We start from the raw sequence: 14212 nt of genomic DNA, 5'->3' as shown, positions 1-14212 counted from the left end.
TTTAATTTAAAACTGTTCTTGTTATGTTTATCCAGTTTTCAACGTTAAGTTTTAAATCTCTTCTGTTAAAAATAAATGGGTGAAATGTTGGGGTCCCTCCCCCCTGCCATGTGGTCCTGGGAGAGGGGCCCTGAGGGCACAGACACGGGGTTTCCCTGCCCCTGGTCAGCCTCGTTCCCCATGGGTTGTTTTGTGTTACCCTGCGTGGGCAAGGACCCTCAGGTCCCGTGATAGAGCAGTTCCTCGGCAGAGCTCCGGCCATGCGGCTGGAGAAATAAACATCTCTGAAACATCTATCAAGGATCTGTCCATATATATTTCTTTCCCATGGGCCTCCTTGTTTGATACATCGTGTTATAGTATCTCCACTGTTGCTGGTACTATGGAGTGCTTGGGTTTAATAGTTTCACCTACTATTCTCAGGTCCTGCACCGTAACTGTCAGGATAGGAGTGTTATAGGGGACATACACACTTCCAAAAGACCCACCTTTAGCTCAGCAACAGGCTGCAACTCCTTCCTGCCTGCCTGCCTTCCTGCCTTTCTGCCTCCCTGCCTTCCTGCCTCCCTCCCTTCCTCCCGTCCCTTGAAAGAGGGTATTGCTGTTTGGACACCAGCTGTCCAGGTCACCTCAGAGCAATGTGGAGAGGCTCCATATCCAGTTTTCCATACTTCCCTGGGACTGCCCACACCTCTGGGTTCACTCCAGCATTCACAACAGTGTTAGCCTCCCCATTACTCCCCACAACACCAACTCGCATTCCCAACTCCAGCTGTCAAATCCCCTCCCAGCAAACCACAATCACAACTAGGAGTAATCAGAAACTCGTGCTTTTCAAACCCATCTCACACATTCAGCAAACTCTCCTGGGTGTCCCCATATACACACACACACATTCACCATTCATCTTTCCCACTTATGAAAAGAACATTTGACCAATTCTTCCCCCTGTGGCATAGACAGAGAAGTTTCCGGGCCTACCAGGAAACACACTTCTCAGCTAAGCCCTAGTACGATAGCAGATTCCTTCCCAACTGTTCTTTGGGTCAGCTCTCCCCTGCCGAGGAGGGAATGCCTCTGCCACATCCTTGTGGCTGTCAGGAAAATTAATCCACAAACACCAGAGGTTTATGTCCAAAAAGGAGACAGAGGAGTCCTGTAATTTTATTCAAATAAAGGGAGAGGCCATGGGGCATTCCCCTGGGGTCTCTCAGATTGTTAGAGGACGCAGCCTCCATTTATCCTAATTTCCCAGCCACATTTCCCTCTCTCTTTCCCCATTGGCTGAGGTACTTCAGAGGTACAGACTTCCTGAATCGTCTAATACAGACGCCCTTCTAATGTATACCCCCCCTTTTCTTTTCCTTGTGTCAATCAGTGGAATTCCTATGGAATTTACAGTTCTTCCCACTGCTTCTTTCATCTCTCAGTACCTGGTCTTATCTAGCAGACCCACAGTTTGTTTGTAAAGACAAATTTCTCTCATCCCTTTCAATCCCTCCTCTTAATTTTCAATAATTGTCTTTACAAACTTCAGCTATCATTGACTTAAATTTCTGTTCTTGGATCTTTTTTGGTTTTGCAGTTATTTGCAGTGAGATCATTTTCTGTCCTTTCTTAGCCATTTCTGGATCTGTAGGCATGGCTACTACCTGCATCCCCTTGATCACATGCTCAGTAAGTTGCACTAAGCAAGGGATCATGCATGGTAAAAAGATTAGGGTTGCTACAGCACATGAGAGGAAAAAAAGCATTTGTTTAACCCATAGTCCACCAGGTAACCACAAAACACGTCCCATTCCCATCCTTTCCACATTTGGACTGGTACACAAGTTAACTTTCTTACTCCCTTTGTTATTTGCTTCACTACTTTTCCATTGTCATCTATTTGGAAACAGCAGTTTTAGTCATTTAATTTTCTGTACACTCTTCATTTTTTCTGCTAATAGATAATCTAATACCATCCAATGTTGAAATACCGCATTTTTCATCTGAGTGGATTGGTCAGCAGGAAGGTCGAGAGCTGTAGTTGTTGGGTGGTTATTATTTCAAAGACATCTTGTAACCTAATTATCAGATGTAAATAATAAATAGGTTCTCTGGCACCTGATATGAATTCATTCCACAGTTCCAAGTGGATTCATTAGGGGTCCATAGTGTTGTATGTTTCACTCAGGTGGCCATTCATCTTTTCCCCATTTTTAGGTACTCCCTCCAGCCAGGGATGCATCAACTGATTGTTTTTCTCTAATTAGATCATCATATACTTTGATTCCTAACTGATTTTCCTGAACTTGTGGTAGCAAAAAGAACAACGGTCTGATATACCCTACACAACATATCCCTGACCAGTTTGCAGGTAACCAGCGATGCCATTCATGGCCAGTCTTCACATCTTCCTGGCCTTCTGCAGACCCAACAATTGCTAAGGCTAAAGGTTTTTGCTACTTCTTCTCCTAGGACTAAGAAAACTATTTTCCCACCTCTGGCCCAAACGTAACTGACAATATATAGGTAAGATTATTAAGAGAAACATTCTAATGGTGTAATCTAGTATTTTAATCTAATTCTCACGTTGTCTTCTGCACCACCTGGGGTGAGTGAGGGCACAGAGACAGCTTAACATAAAGAAAGCAGTGATGGTGAGGATTAGCCTGCCAATGACTGGAGATACGAGAGGATGCCCATACAGACTATTCTAGCAGACAGTCTGTGGGTAGGCACACGGGGCTTCCCCAATGTCAACACACTGGCTGCTGCTCCAGTCCACTCCTGTGGAGTGTCAGTTGTGGCCTTCTGTCCTTCTCCTCCAGCTGAAATGTCCAAATCTCCGGGGTATCAGAGACCTTGACCCGAGTGCAATGGGTCCACCCGCGTTCAGCTGTCTTGGTGTCTTTTTCTGTGGTCAGTAACACTTGGAAAGGTCCACGTTACTTAGCCACCAGTGGTACTTCTTTCTAGTCCTTAACCAGGACCCAATCTCCTGCTTGGATGTTATGAACAGCAAAGTCCAAAGGCAGGGTCTGTGCTAGCTGAGCTTCCTGTCAATGAGATTTCACAAGAGACAGTATCCTGGCCACATATTGTTTTAAATATAAATCACTTATTCCCACCCCCCCTTCGCTTCAGGGGGAGTCTGTGTAAACCTGGCTTCTGCGGGCTGTGGTCTCCCCCACCCCAAACTTAGCCATGGAAGAGTCTCTGCTGCTTTTGGCTCTCTTGTGGATGCATTCCTCTCCTTCAGCCTCGTTTGTTTTTTCCAAGGCCTGAGATGATTAAAGAATGGATTTCCCTTTATCTTATCTTAGTGATTTAACTTACAGCCCAAAGTCCCAGTCAGGTATCTCCAGAGAGGCTTCTTTGGCTGTAGCTTCTTTATACAGTTCTTGTTGTAATGGGCAAAACTCTATCAGTGTTTGAGGCATGAACTCTTTCAGTCTGTGACATCCACCCCGTGACTCAAACATTGTCTCTTTCCTAGCGATCTTCTTCAGTTTATGGGTTGTCCACTGTGCAAACCATGTTTTTACTAGAAAATGGACGTATTGTGAACCAGCCATAAGATAAAAACCCAGAGCACGTAAGACAGAAGGACTTGAGCATGTACACAAAGGAAGAGTCCATGGGGAGGTTGTGTGAAAGGAACAAGCAGCATTGGGGAGGATGCGAACGAGGAACAAGCAGTGTAGCATAATCCTGAGAAAAAGGAAGAAAAGGATAAGAAAATGCAAGCTGAAGGACAGTTGTGACATACACAACAGATGATGTGACACACATACAAGAACCAATCATAAAGCATAAAGTAGCGTGTGAAAATAGGCCTTAACCAGTAATAAATATGCATGATTGCATGTAGGGAAAGCAAAAACTGTGTATTAAGGAGAGTAGTTCATCAATAAAATGGCTTCTGCTTGATTCACATTGAATTGTGTAGAGTCCCATCATTTCTCTCCGCTGTCCACAGGGGTGATGAAGAAAGATTATAGGAGAAAAGATAGAAACAGCAGAAGCAATGACGTAAGTATTCATACAGTGTTCAGTATTACCGCAGGCCTGGTTCCTACGGTATATCACCGTGTCCCGCAGCTATAGGGAGGAGGAGGAGGAGAAGATCCAGCAGGCAGGAATTGTGCAGCAAGATTGATTGATTGAATTATTTTACACACTCTTTTATAGACTTTTTTCTTCATAGTCTAATTGGACAAAGGACCAACCACCCCTTGGGGGCGATTGGCCAAAATCCTAAAACATCCATTATCAAAATATTTTCTACTATACCATAAACAAGACTTTCCAAGGTTGAAGGTGGCTTGGTTGTTTACATTCCCTGCTACCTCTTCTGTGAGAGAGAAAAGTCTCTCACGGACTTAGAGAAATAACAAGAAGATCCTCACTAACAGCATTTTTGTACCTACAGTTCAGTAGTTCAAAATACGAATTCAGTTGTAATTATTAACCCCAGTTCTTATTAGTCAGTGCCCCCACCCCATGAATCCCAGGAATCAGTGTTTTTTAATGCGTAGTGGGTGTGAGGGATATCACAATATTGTATCTCTTAGATGTTGGTTCAGTATGTTTTGAAATTAATTACAGAATTGTACAGCGGGTCTTCATTTTTAAATTCCACAGAAGTGTATCCCCGACAGGTCCATGTATTAACATGTCTCAATCAGCTGAGTTTCAAGAGGATTTCTAGCTCTTGTAGGATAATTTATTAACTTTGCATCCTGGAATAAATGTGAATGGATTTGTCGAGGATGTGTGTTTTCTGCTTAACTGCATTCACATATAGTTAGAAGAATTTCATTGGTAATATTCCTACTCTGCTGGATAATTCTATGCAGTATGAAGGATTAGTTTTTATGATCCAAAATTTAACACACAAAACATTTTCCCACAATATGTTCTCATGCAAACATATCCTTACATCAGGACTATGCTTTTCAGGAGACAGGTTACAGCACTCTTGTAATTTAATCTTGACACAAAATAGAAACTGTGGCTTTATTATTGGTGGGATTAGAAATGAAATTAATTCCCTTTTAAACTTAGTTGTATCATCTCAAGTAGCTTTTTTCTTTTGAAATTCAGTGAGCAAATTGCTCTCATCACATTCTGCACCTGCAAGGGAGAAGCATGTGCATTGCAGAATGTGCTGTAGTCACTACACTGATTGGCATAAATAGGAGAAGTGAGGCAAAGTTAAAATACTCTTTTAGGACATAGGGCAGGAAATTCAACAGCCCATTAGTTTGAGACCTGGTAGAAGGCTTTTTTGTATTTTATTCATGTCCTATTTGCAGTCCATGGCTACCCCTCCAGATTTATGAAGGGGGATTCAGTCATTTCTCATGTAACTTTTGCTTGTGTTTTTTAAGACTCTTTAATTCACTAATCAGTAAATCCAAAAAATTTAGCCAAATGATAATAATTTTGAAGCCTTCCGAGGCAGAACTGGGAAGGTTAGTACATATTTGTATGATTTCAAATATGTGTAAATTCTTATACCAGCTCTCAGGATAAAATTGGTTGAGACAAATTATACATCCGTAAGACCTTAGCTACAACATTTTTTCAGTAAAAAGGCCAAACAAGTCAGACAAAAATCAGACTTAAGAATATGTAGAATACTTTGACTAATATTTGATTTCCTAGCAAGGCACTTGCAATGAAAACACAAATTACAAACATTAACAAGCTGAAAATGCAAGCAAGTCTAATGACACTTTAAATTTCACTGGTTTTCATGCAGTTCCATCTCATGTCTTGGTAGGTTCCTATAACAAGAAAGTGAATTTGCTGCTTGCAGTTTTTCTGCTCCCAAACTCTTTTCCTTATCTTCAACGCAGGGATGTTTGACATTGCTAGAAAAAAAAAAAAAAGACAAGAAACAAACTTCCCCGGCAAAACCTTTCAGAGTGAAACAAGTTGCTAATTGCATTAATCCATTTAGGTGAAGTTTGAGCCCCTGAGTGATGACCCCCCCGTGCCCTGCTACAGCGCGTGTCTCTGCTCCACCGCCGCCACCACCGCCAGCCGCCGTCCGCGCGCCGCCCCTCTCAGTCGGGCTCGCTCCACCACACGCTGTGCGGGGCCAGGCGGGCACCGCCGGGTCACGCCACTCCCACCACACCTTGCTCCACTGCCGACACTGCAGCTTGCGTGGCTCTGCCCGCGCGCTGGAATTGTCTCACTGCTGCTTGGAGAGGACTCGGTGCACGTGGCCTGGGTCACACTGTCCCTGAGCCAGGCTTCCCCTCGCCAAGACACAGCTGACATTGCTCAACAGTCTCGGTAATTAAATAATATTCACGAAAATATTCTTCCATCAGCATATATTTTGACTCAAAAATTAACTGTGTCCAAATGGTGTTCCAAAAGTCTTTGGTAAGAATTAAATCCCAAGAAACGTAGAAAAAGTTCTTAAACAACCATGCCAGGAAGTGTTTCAGTCCCTTTTGAGCTTGAATTAAGCTAAGATTTACAAATCGTTGTTCAAGAATCTTTTCAAGTTTAAGATAAATGTCCATATGTGGCTCTGAGAGACAAGAGTCTTTCCACCGTTCCTCCATAGTTTAGATATGGAATAGCAAAACAAAAACAAGAAGAGGAATCTGAAGTTTCTTTACTCACACATCAGTCGCTTAGGGATCGGGGATGGTTCCGCTCGCAATTATCTACCATTTGTTACAGTGGGGATACTGTAACACGATGTATCAAACAAGGAGGCCCATGGGAAAGAAATATATATGGACCGATTCTTGACAGATGTTTCAGAGATGTTTATTTCTCCAGCCGCATGGCCGGGGCTCTGCCCAGGAACTGTTCCAGTCACGGAACCCGAGGGTCCTTGCCCGCGCAGGGGAACATAAACCAACCAACGGGAACGAGGCTGAGCAGAGGCAGGGAAACCCCGTGCCTCCCCTCCAGGGCCCCTCTCCCAGGGCTACATGGCAGGGGGAGGGACCCCAACACCAGACCCTCATACCATTGTCTTGGGGTGATTTTACGATAATACTGTATTCCCCTACCATCTGCTTATTGCCCAGAAATGGGTCCCGCAGCTTTAAGCTGGGTCCAGGAGAGGGGGGAGAGAAGCTGGACAAATTCTTCAGCGCGGTTTGTATTCAAGGACTCACACACTCCCCCATGTTCTCACCACTGCAGAGCCAAGAGAGCACCTTCCTGTTTTTAGCCAGCCTCTTAGCTGAGCCAAGAAATTTTCCTACAGCGGCATACCAAAATCCTCCAGAACTACTTCTTCTTCTGGAACTGTTCGGCTTAGCTGTGATCCGAGAACCAGATGATCAGACCCTGTGGACCGGCAGGGAGGCTGCGGGGATGCCACACCCTGGCCTCGGACCTCAGGAGGGGCCGAGCCAGCTACAGAAAAGAACTCTGAATCCACCAGCTTTTTCCACATCGAGAAAGTTTATTATCTGACATTACTCATTTGTTTCCTGTGCCTTGCCGGCACTCTGCTTGTTAAGTAAATAGGTTTTTGCACTTTTATCCAAGAAATTCCTTTCATATTGGTGGGGGAGGGAGTGCTGAAACCTGACTTCTGGGGAGGAGACATTCCTTCCAGAGCGTTTCCCCCTACATGCGTCTCAAACTGAGACAAAATCTGGCCCCTATATGAGGCTTGAGAAAGTGAAAAAAACAGTAATAATTACATTCTGGTTTTAAGCACTTTGTATTGGAGTACAGTGGTCAGTAGCCACCATGCTGTTTGATGTAATAATCTCTCTCTGGTCCCTAGGCATGTTTGTCTATCCACAGACAGAGGTATTTTTGTCCCTGGCATATAACTTTTACAGAGCAGGGATATGAACCAGGATTGCTCTATTGATCTGCTTGGTAATAATGGTTTATAGAAGGTTAACAGAGGTACTGGGAGCTGTTGAAATGTATATGCTCTGCTGTTTCTCCATCCTAGTCTCGGTAGTCTGCTTTGCGGGTCTGTTAGTAATTACACCCAGTCGGTTAGGGGAAAAGTAGGGGATGATGTTTCCCAGCCCTTCATCTCCTTCTTCCCCTTCAAATCCGGTACGCCACCTTTTGAGAATGTTCCCTTTTCCCTGGATGTTAAAGATACCACCTTCCTGGTGTTTCATCTGGTAGGTTCCCTCTATATAGTCTGCAGCTTGTCTAGAATCAGGGCTGAGATTTCTAGCAAGGCTGACCAGACACCTGCCCCAGGTGTGGAAAATTCTGAGTGGTGTGGGGTATGGGAGGACACAGGCCAAACCTATGAATTCTCTGCCCCAGTTGCCTGGGGGAGCTTTCCCCCTGAACAAATTCAGAACCCAGCTGAGGTGGGTAAATATCTGAAAGAGAAGTGCAATGACAAGTCTAGTGAGAAGAAACTCACTGCAATCTGCTGGGCCCTGGCTAATGCTTATTGCACACTGCCAGATACTGTAGGGCAGCAGGTACAGGCAGAGGGGCAGGAAGATGAATCAGCAGACACCCCAGTCACTCAGGCTGCAGCTAAACCAGACAGGGAGCCTAAGCCAAGAGCAATTGCTCCTGTCCAGAAAAGGAAACACAAAACTAAATCCATTTGCCCAGTGGGTGATGATGGGGAGCCAGGATCCTCACAGCCAGCAGAGGAATCAGAACCAGAAATCATTACTGAGTCTTTGTCCATAGAAAACCTTCGCGGCCTAAGAAAGGATTAGGCTTGATGGTCTGATGAATCTGTATTAAGTTGGTTGGTGCGCATCTGGGACGCCACAGGTGATAAGACAATTCTGGATGATACTGAAGCGAGGCATTTGGGATCCCTGTCACGTGATGCGGGTATCGACCAAGGGATAGCAAGGGGGCCCAAAGCTCTCAGTCTGTGGACATGGCTCTTAAGAAAGAAGTGTGAAGGAAAGACACCTGTGCCGGGAAGATCTCCACGTGCAGCAAAGACCACAGAACAAGGGAGTCAATGCCTGAGAGAACTGGCAGTGGTAAAGATCATTTTCTCAGATGACCAAACAATTAAGAGTCCAGACCTGGTAAAACGTACACCAGTGATGTGGCTAAAACTCATACGACTTGGGCCACAAGAACATGCCTCTGCTTTAGCAATGATGAAGTGGAATGAGGGGAATGAGACCATGATTGCTATGGTGAGGAAGCTCCGGGCACGTGCAGATACTGTGCATGGCCCAACACATGCAAGAATCTCAGCTGTGCAAACAAGTCTGTCAGAACGCCTACAGAAAATGGAAAACAAGATTGAGGAGACTCACCAGAAACTCAGGAGAGATTGAAGAGAACCTTCTCCAAATCTCATCGGTACAGACCAGAGGCCCTGTTACCAGGAGCAGACGTCCCCCAGCTAGGGAGAGAGGGTACACCCTAAGAGCTGAGCTGTGGTTCTTCCTGTGTGACCTCATGGGGAAAACATGACGAGGTGGGATGGAAAACCCACGTCTGTCCTGGCAACACGGGTACATGAATTGAAGGAGGGCAAGACTCAGAGAGGAAGTTCCACCAGAAGGGAAGTAGCTCCAGTTGCCCGTAGCCAAGCTGTCAGGCATAATGGAAGGGAAGGTGACATGTCCAGTCCCCTTGATGGAACCTCTAGAACGTATGCCCAGGGAGGGAATGATAACCAGGACTAGAGGGGTCCTGCCTCTAGCCAGGTAGAGGCCAGGGAAAACCGCGTCTTTTGGACTGTGTGGATTCGTTGGCCTGACACATCAGAACCACAGAAATACGAGGCCTTGGTTGACGCTGGTGTGCAGTGTACAATAATCCCATCGCAACACGTGGGGGCAGAATCTGTTTCTATTGTTGAGGTGACAGGGGAATCACAAGATTTGACCCTGTTGGAAGCTGAGGTGAGCCTGACCGGAAATGAGTGGAAGAGACATCTCATTGTGAGTGGCCCAGAGGCCCCGTGCATTTTGGGCATAGACTTCCTCCGGAGCGGGTATTTCAGAGACCCAAAGGGACTCAAGGTGGGCTTTTGGAATAGCTGCTGTGGAGACAGAGGGCATTAAGCAATTGAACACCTTGCCCAGACTATCAGAGAACCCATCTGCAGTAGGACTTCTGAAGGGGGAAGAGCAACCATTTCCCCATTTTCTGTTACTTCCATCTTTTAGAAGAGCTCAGGGAGAAAGAATGGAAAATAATTCTGAGGCTGTCTTCAGGAATATTACACAAAGATCTTCAAGTACAACTAACTAAAACAAGTCCAAGCACTCCTCAAATTCTTCCCTCTACCATCTAAGGTATTTGTTACCAGTCCTATTTGCACAAACAGTCTCACTATATGTGTTATTTTCAGTGTAGAAAGCAAAACAAAACAAAAAAGAGAAAACACCTCACACTTGTCAGCATTAGTCAGCAGCAGCTCACTGGCTCCCTCTCCTGGGTACTCTTTCTCTGTTTTTTCTGTCACTTTTCCAAAACTGTTTCCATACTGTGGGACAATTTCACACTTGAAATTCCCTGCTAGTTTCAATTTCTGCACGTTCAGGTGCTTGTTCACAACTAACTTGCAACTTGATCCAGTTCCACAATTCTGAGCATCATCAGATAAAAGACAGGGTTAACAACCAGCCAGCCCCAAAACCCTGTGTGCTTTATTCGTAATTCAGCCATCTGGGCTTTTACTTCACAGCTCTGTCCTGCCTTGGCTACCTCTCACAGTACTATTCTAAGTGGGCAGCCTATACCACCACTCCTTCCTCTGGGGGAGCAGGGGACAGTTCCCTCCCCACCTCCCCACCATGGTGTGTGTCTGTGTGTGTCTCTCCCCCGTTTCATACGAGGTATGGACAAGACAGCCAGCCCCCGACTGGTACTTCCCAGAACAGAAAGGTGTTTTCCAGATGACACAACAAATGCATATTCTACTACTCACTACAAATAGCTTAAACTTTGTGCTCTGATCACCTACTCCCTACTGATAGCACAAACTGCATCTCTCAACCTGTGAGGACCGGGTGTCCCCTTTGTGGCCAAGGCTCTCATCTCTGGAGACTGAACTGTTGCAGGCAAACAAAGGTCCATCTGTCAACAGAGAAGCGGAGCTTGTCAAGAGAATCTCTGCCATTCTGTGCTTTCTTTTGTGCTGTTCGCTAGTTTCAAATATACTGCTAATACACAGTAACAATTCAACCTACAGACTTGGTCAGGAACTACCACGAGCACAGGTTTCATTCAGAGATGGTCTGGTCTCTGCCACCTGACTTAGCCTCAAAAATTACGTAAGGGATTTCATCGAATAACCACTAATACTACATAAATACTGCTCTTTTCTATTAAATATAAAAAATACTGCTGCAGAAAAACCCTCAGAAGAAAGGAGATATTGAATGTGCTGATTACAATTAAGCATTACAGTGATGTTAATTAACACAGGTCAATAATGCAAAAGTCACTGCACTAGGATGAATTCCATATATGTACTATTTACTCTAAAAGATGCATGTGAATGTTCACAGTAAAAATAAGGTGGATTTGAAAAGCCACGTATCCACAGCACAACTTTTCCTTTAAATGCCATTTGAAGCCCATCCTTTGGACAACACTCAACTAGGCACAACAACAACATTAACAACTAGCCTTGTTAATGCCCTTCCTCTACCAGCTGAGATACCAGAGTCTCAATAAAACCTCCGCTGTCCTTTCACACTTCCGGAAATGAATTCACTTTTAGAGGGATTTCTTAGTTCAGATCATTTGGAGTGAAGTGTGTTTAAAAATCAAGCAGACATAACCAGAGGGATCACGACTAACCCCCAAGCGCGTTTTTCGCCCCCCCCCCCGCCCCCCACCATCTTGTGCCAACATTAAAAGTCACACAGCCAGATAAGAAGTCACAATATAAACTGGCCGTGCTGCAAAGAAATATTCCTTACTGAGCTAGTGTACAGCTAAGGTGATTCCTTGAACAAATTCTAGTGCAGACAGAGTGAAACTTCAGGACCATGCACAGTAGAACAACTCATCTGGCAGAACAGGCTGACTTAAAAAATCATGAAACCCTCCACTTGCTACTCCCAGTTCACTGCATAAGGAGTGCAGGTACACAGCTGAGGGGTGTGTTTTTTGCAAGAAAGGCCAGGTGCCCAAGTATTTTGTGAGGTTACTTACTTCAAATCAGAACATGTATGACCTGTTGCTTCAATCAATTTCAGGTAATCTCTAGCCTACCCCAGCAATCAGAGACAAAGAGGACTGTTAAATAATTTTAGAAGCCACCCACAGCTTGCATGTGGCACCCTCAAACAATAAATACAAATAAAACCAAGGAGCTGACTGGAACAATTCTTCTCTCATTCAAATGCCTCCCAACAGAGTCAACCCATCCATGAATTTCAAACTGTAGGTTTTGCCAAATTAAATTTGAAAACATATAGGAAGTTGCTCCTTAGCAACTCCTAACACAAGTTAACCAACAGCGGTTAAGGAGGACGCCATCTGCCTTGTCTGCTGTAAATGGAAGATGCAGTCACACATGAGCTAAGACCAAATATTTACCATAATCCCAGTCATTCTGCTGGAACAGTCACCAGTGGTTCCTCTGCTATAAACCCAGGGTGATGCATTTGCTAGAAAGACCAAGTACCAAAGCATCCTATGAGGGCCCCTGCTCCCCATCACCCCTGGGAAGAAAGTAACAGAGTATGTTTGTGAAGTTCATCTTTCAGAATTGCCACCAAGAAACCCAAGAAAACAAAAGGCAAAAACATCCCAGTTTAACAATTACTTCTTTTTTCACCACAAAAGGGAAGTAACTAACTTTGAAATTACTGACTTTAAAGAGAGGTACAGTAATAACCCAAATAACATGGTACTTGCAACAATCTCAATGAAAAATAAAGAAAAATCAATTAAAAATAATAAAGATAACAAATAACTTCAATGCTTAGAAGCCAGCTGGATGGTAACTTTCAAAGGGATCAAAAAATTTGACATTTGTATTTTCAAGTGAATTACTGTTCAGTCAGTCTTTCCACAGTACAATCTACCTGGACAACAAGCTCCTAAGAAAGAAAATACAGTAATGCCCTGTAACAACAAGCCTGAGATATATACTTTAGTCCCTTTTACCAGACTGTTAGTGCCTATGAGGAAAGACAAAAGCAATAGCTTACACAAAACACACCAAGTAACTTCACTAACTTCAAAACAGTAGCAGCTCCAGCTAAAACACCCTTCAGGTGTCTGCTGTTTACATAAGAACAGGACTGCTAACTAAATAAAAAAATATAATATGTTCAGAAAATTCAAGCTGGAATACATTCCTCCAACTGTGTATCAGCTGTAACATATACAGACTTTGAAATACATAATCCCTTAATGAATGTTGATTCTTGGTGTATTTTCTAGACACAGTATTTAACAAAAGGGATACCTTTTTCTCCATCCTAAACTAAGCATGTCTCTCTGGCTTCTCCTATATATCCACCCGCCTGGCTTTCCCCATAGCTTATTCCTTTTTTGGTTATGATGCTCTGAGAGGACCTGTGGAAGACAAAGTTGGACTAAAACCCCACAAAATTCTATAAAACTGTGGAATCATTGACTAAGGCAAGTCCCAAGAGAAACAGAGAAAACAGACTACAATCATGTGAAAAACAGCACAGTGCTTCCAGTCACCATTTGACTTGGTATACAGTAAGTATTCTGCTGTATCCATATAAAAGCAATCCTTCAGTAACGTGGACCACAAACACCGTGACAGCCTCCTAATGGAGACGGCTGGAGACTAAGCTTAAGTCTAGGAACAGATCTGGAAGATGAAATTGTTTCCAAGACAAACTAAAGCACTTGTGCAAGGACAAAATACATTTTACCAAGGTGGGGTGGGGAGGGGGGGCAGGGAGGGGTAGGGGCAGCAGTTTGGGGGTTCTGGAGATTTGGGAGGTTTTTTCCCCTGGAATTTCTAAAACTGAGTTGGTTTAAAGAAAACAGAGCAAATACTCTAGACCTCAAGTGAGAATAAAATCCTGTACTGAGGTCTTAACAGCTTTTTTAGCTGTCGTAAGAACAGCCCGTTGTATGAAGAGCCAGACTGAAGGCAAGGACTAAACAAAGCTTTGTCCCAATCTTGCTGACATTCTGCAGACTGCTTCTAAATGATGTCTCCTTGTTAGACAGCTGGACTGAGGCCAGACTTAGGACTGTAGAGTACTGAGATCAAACTGTGTCATAGGTTAGCAAGCATAGTCCCGGAAGGGACGTCCTTGCTAAG

General features: G+C 44.1%; 1 long non-coding RNA gene across 1 annotated transcript; it reads left to right on the top strand.

Moving 5' to 3' along the window:
- The first annotated feature begins 8090 nt into the window (after positions 1-8090).
- LOC121660854 lies at positions 8091-9940 on the top strand. Its single transcript, XR_006014791.1, has 3 exons — positions 8091-8228; positions 9484-9486; positions 9864-9940. It is a non-coding gene; the product is annotated as an uncharacterized LOC121660854 (long non-coding RNA).
- Positions 9941-14212: the final 4272 nt, after the last annotated feature.

The sequence above is a fragment of the Corvus kubaryi genome, unplaced genomic scaffold, assembly GCF_017639235.1.
Source record: "Corvus kubaryi isolate FWS band 111438036 unplaced genomic scaffold, C.kubaryi_AGA036_p1.0 36968, whole genome shotgun sequence".
In the NCBI taxonomy this organism is placed as follows: domain Eukaryota; kingdom Metazoa; phylum Chordata; class Aves; order Passeriformes; family Corvidae; genus Corvus; species Corvus kubaryi.
This window is presented reverse-complemented; position numbering and strand designations above follow the sequence as displayed.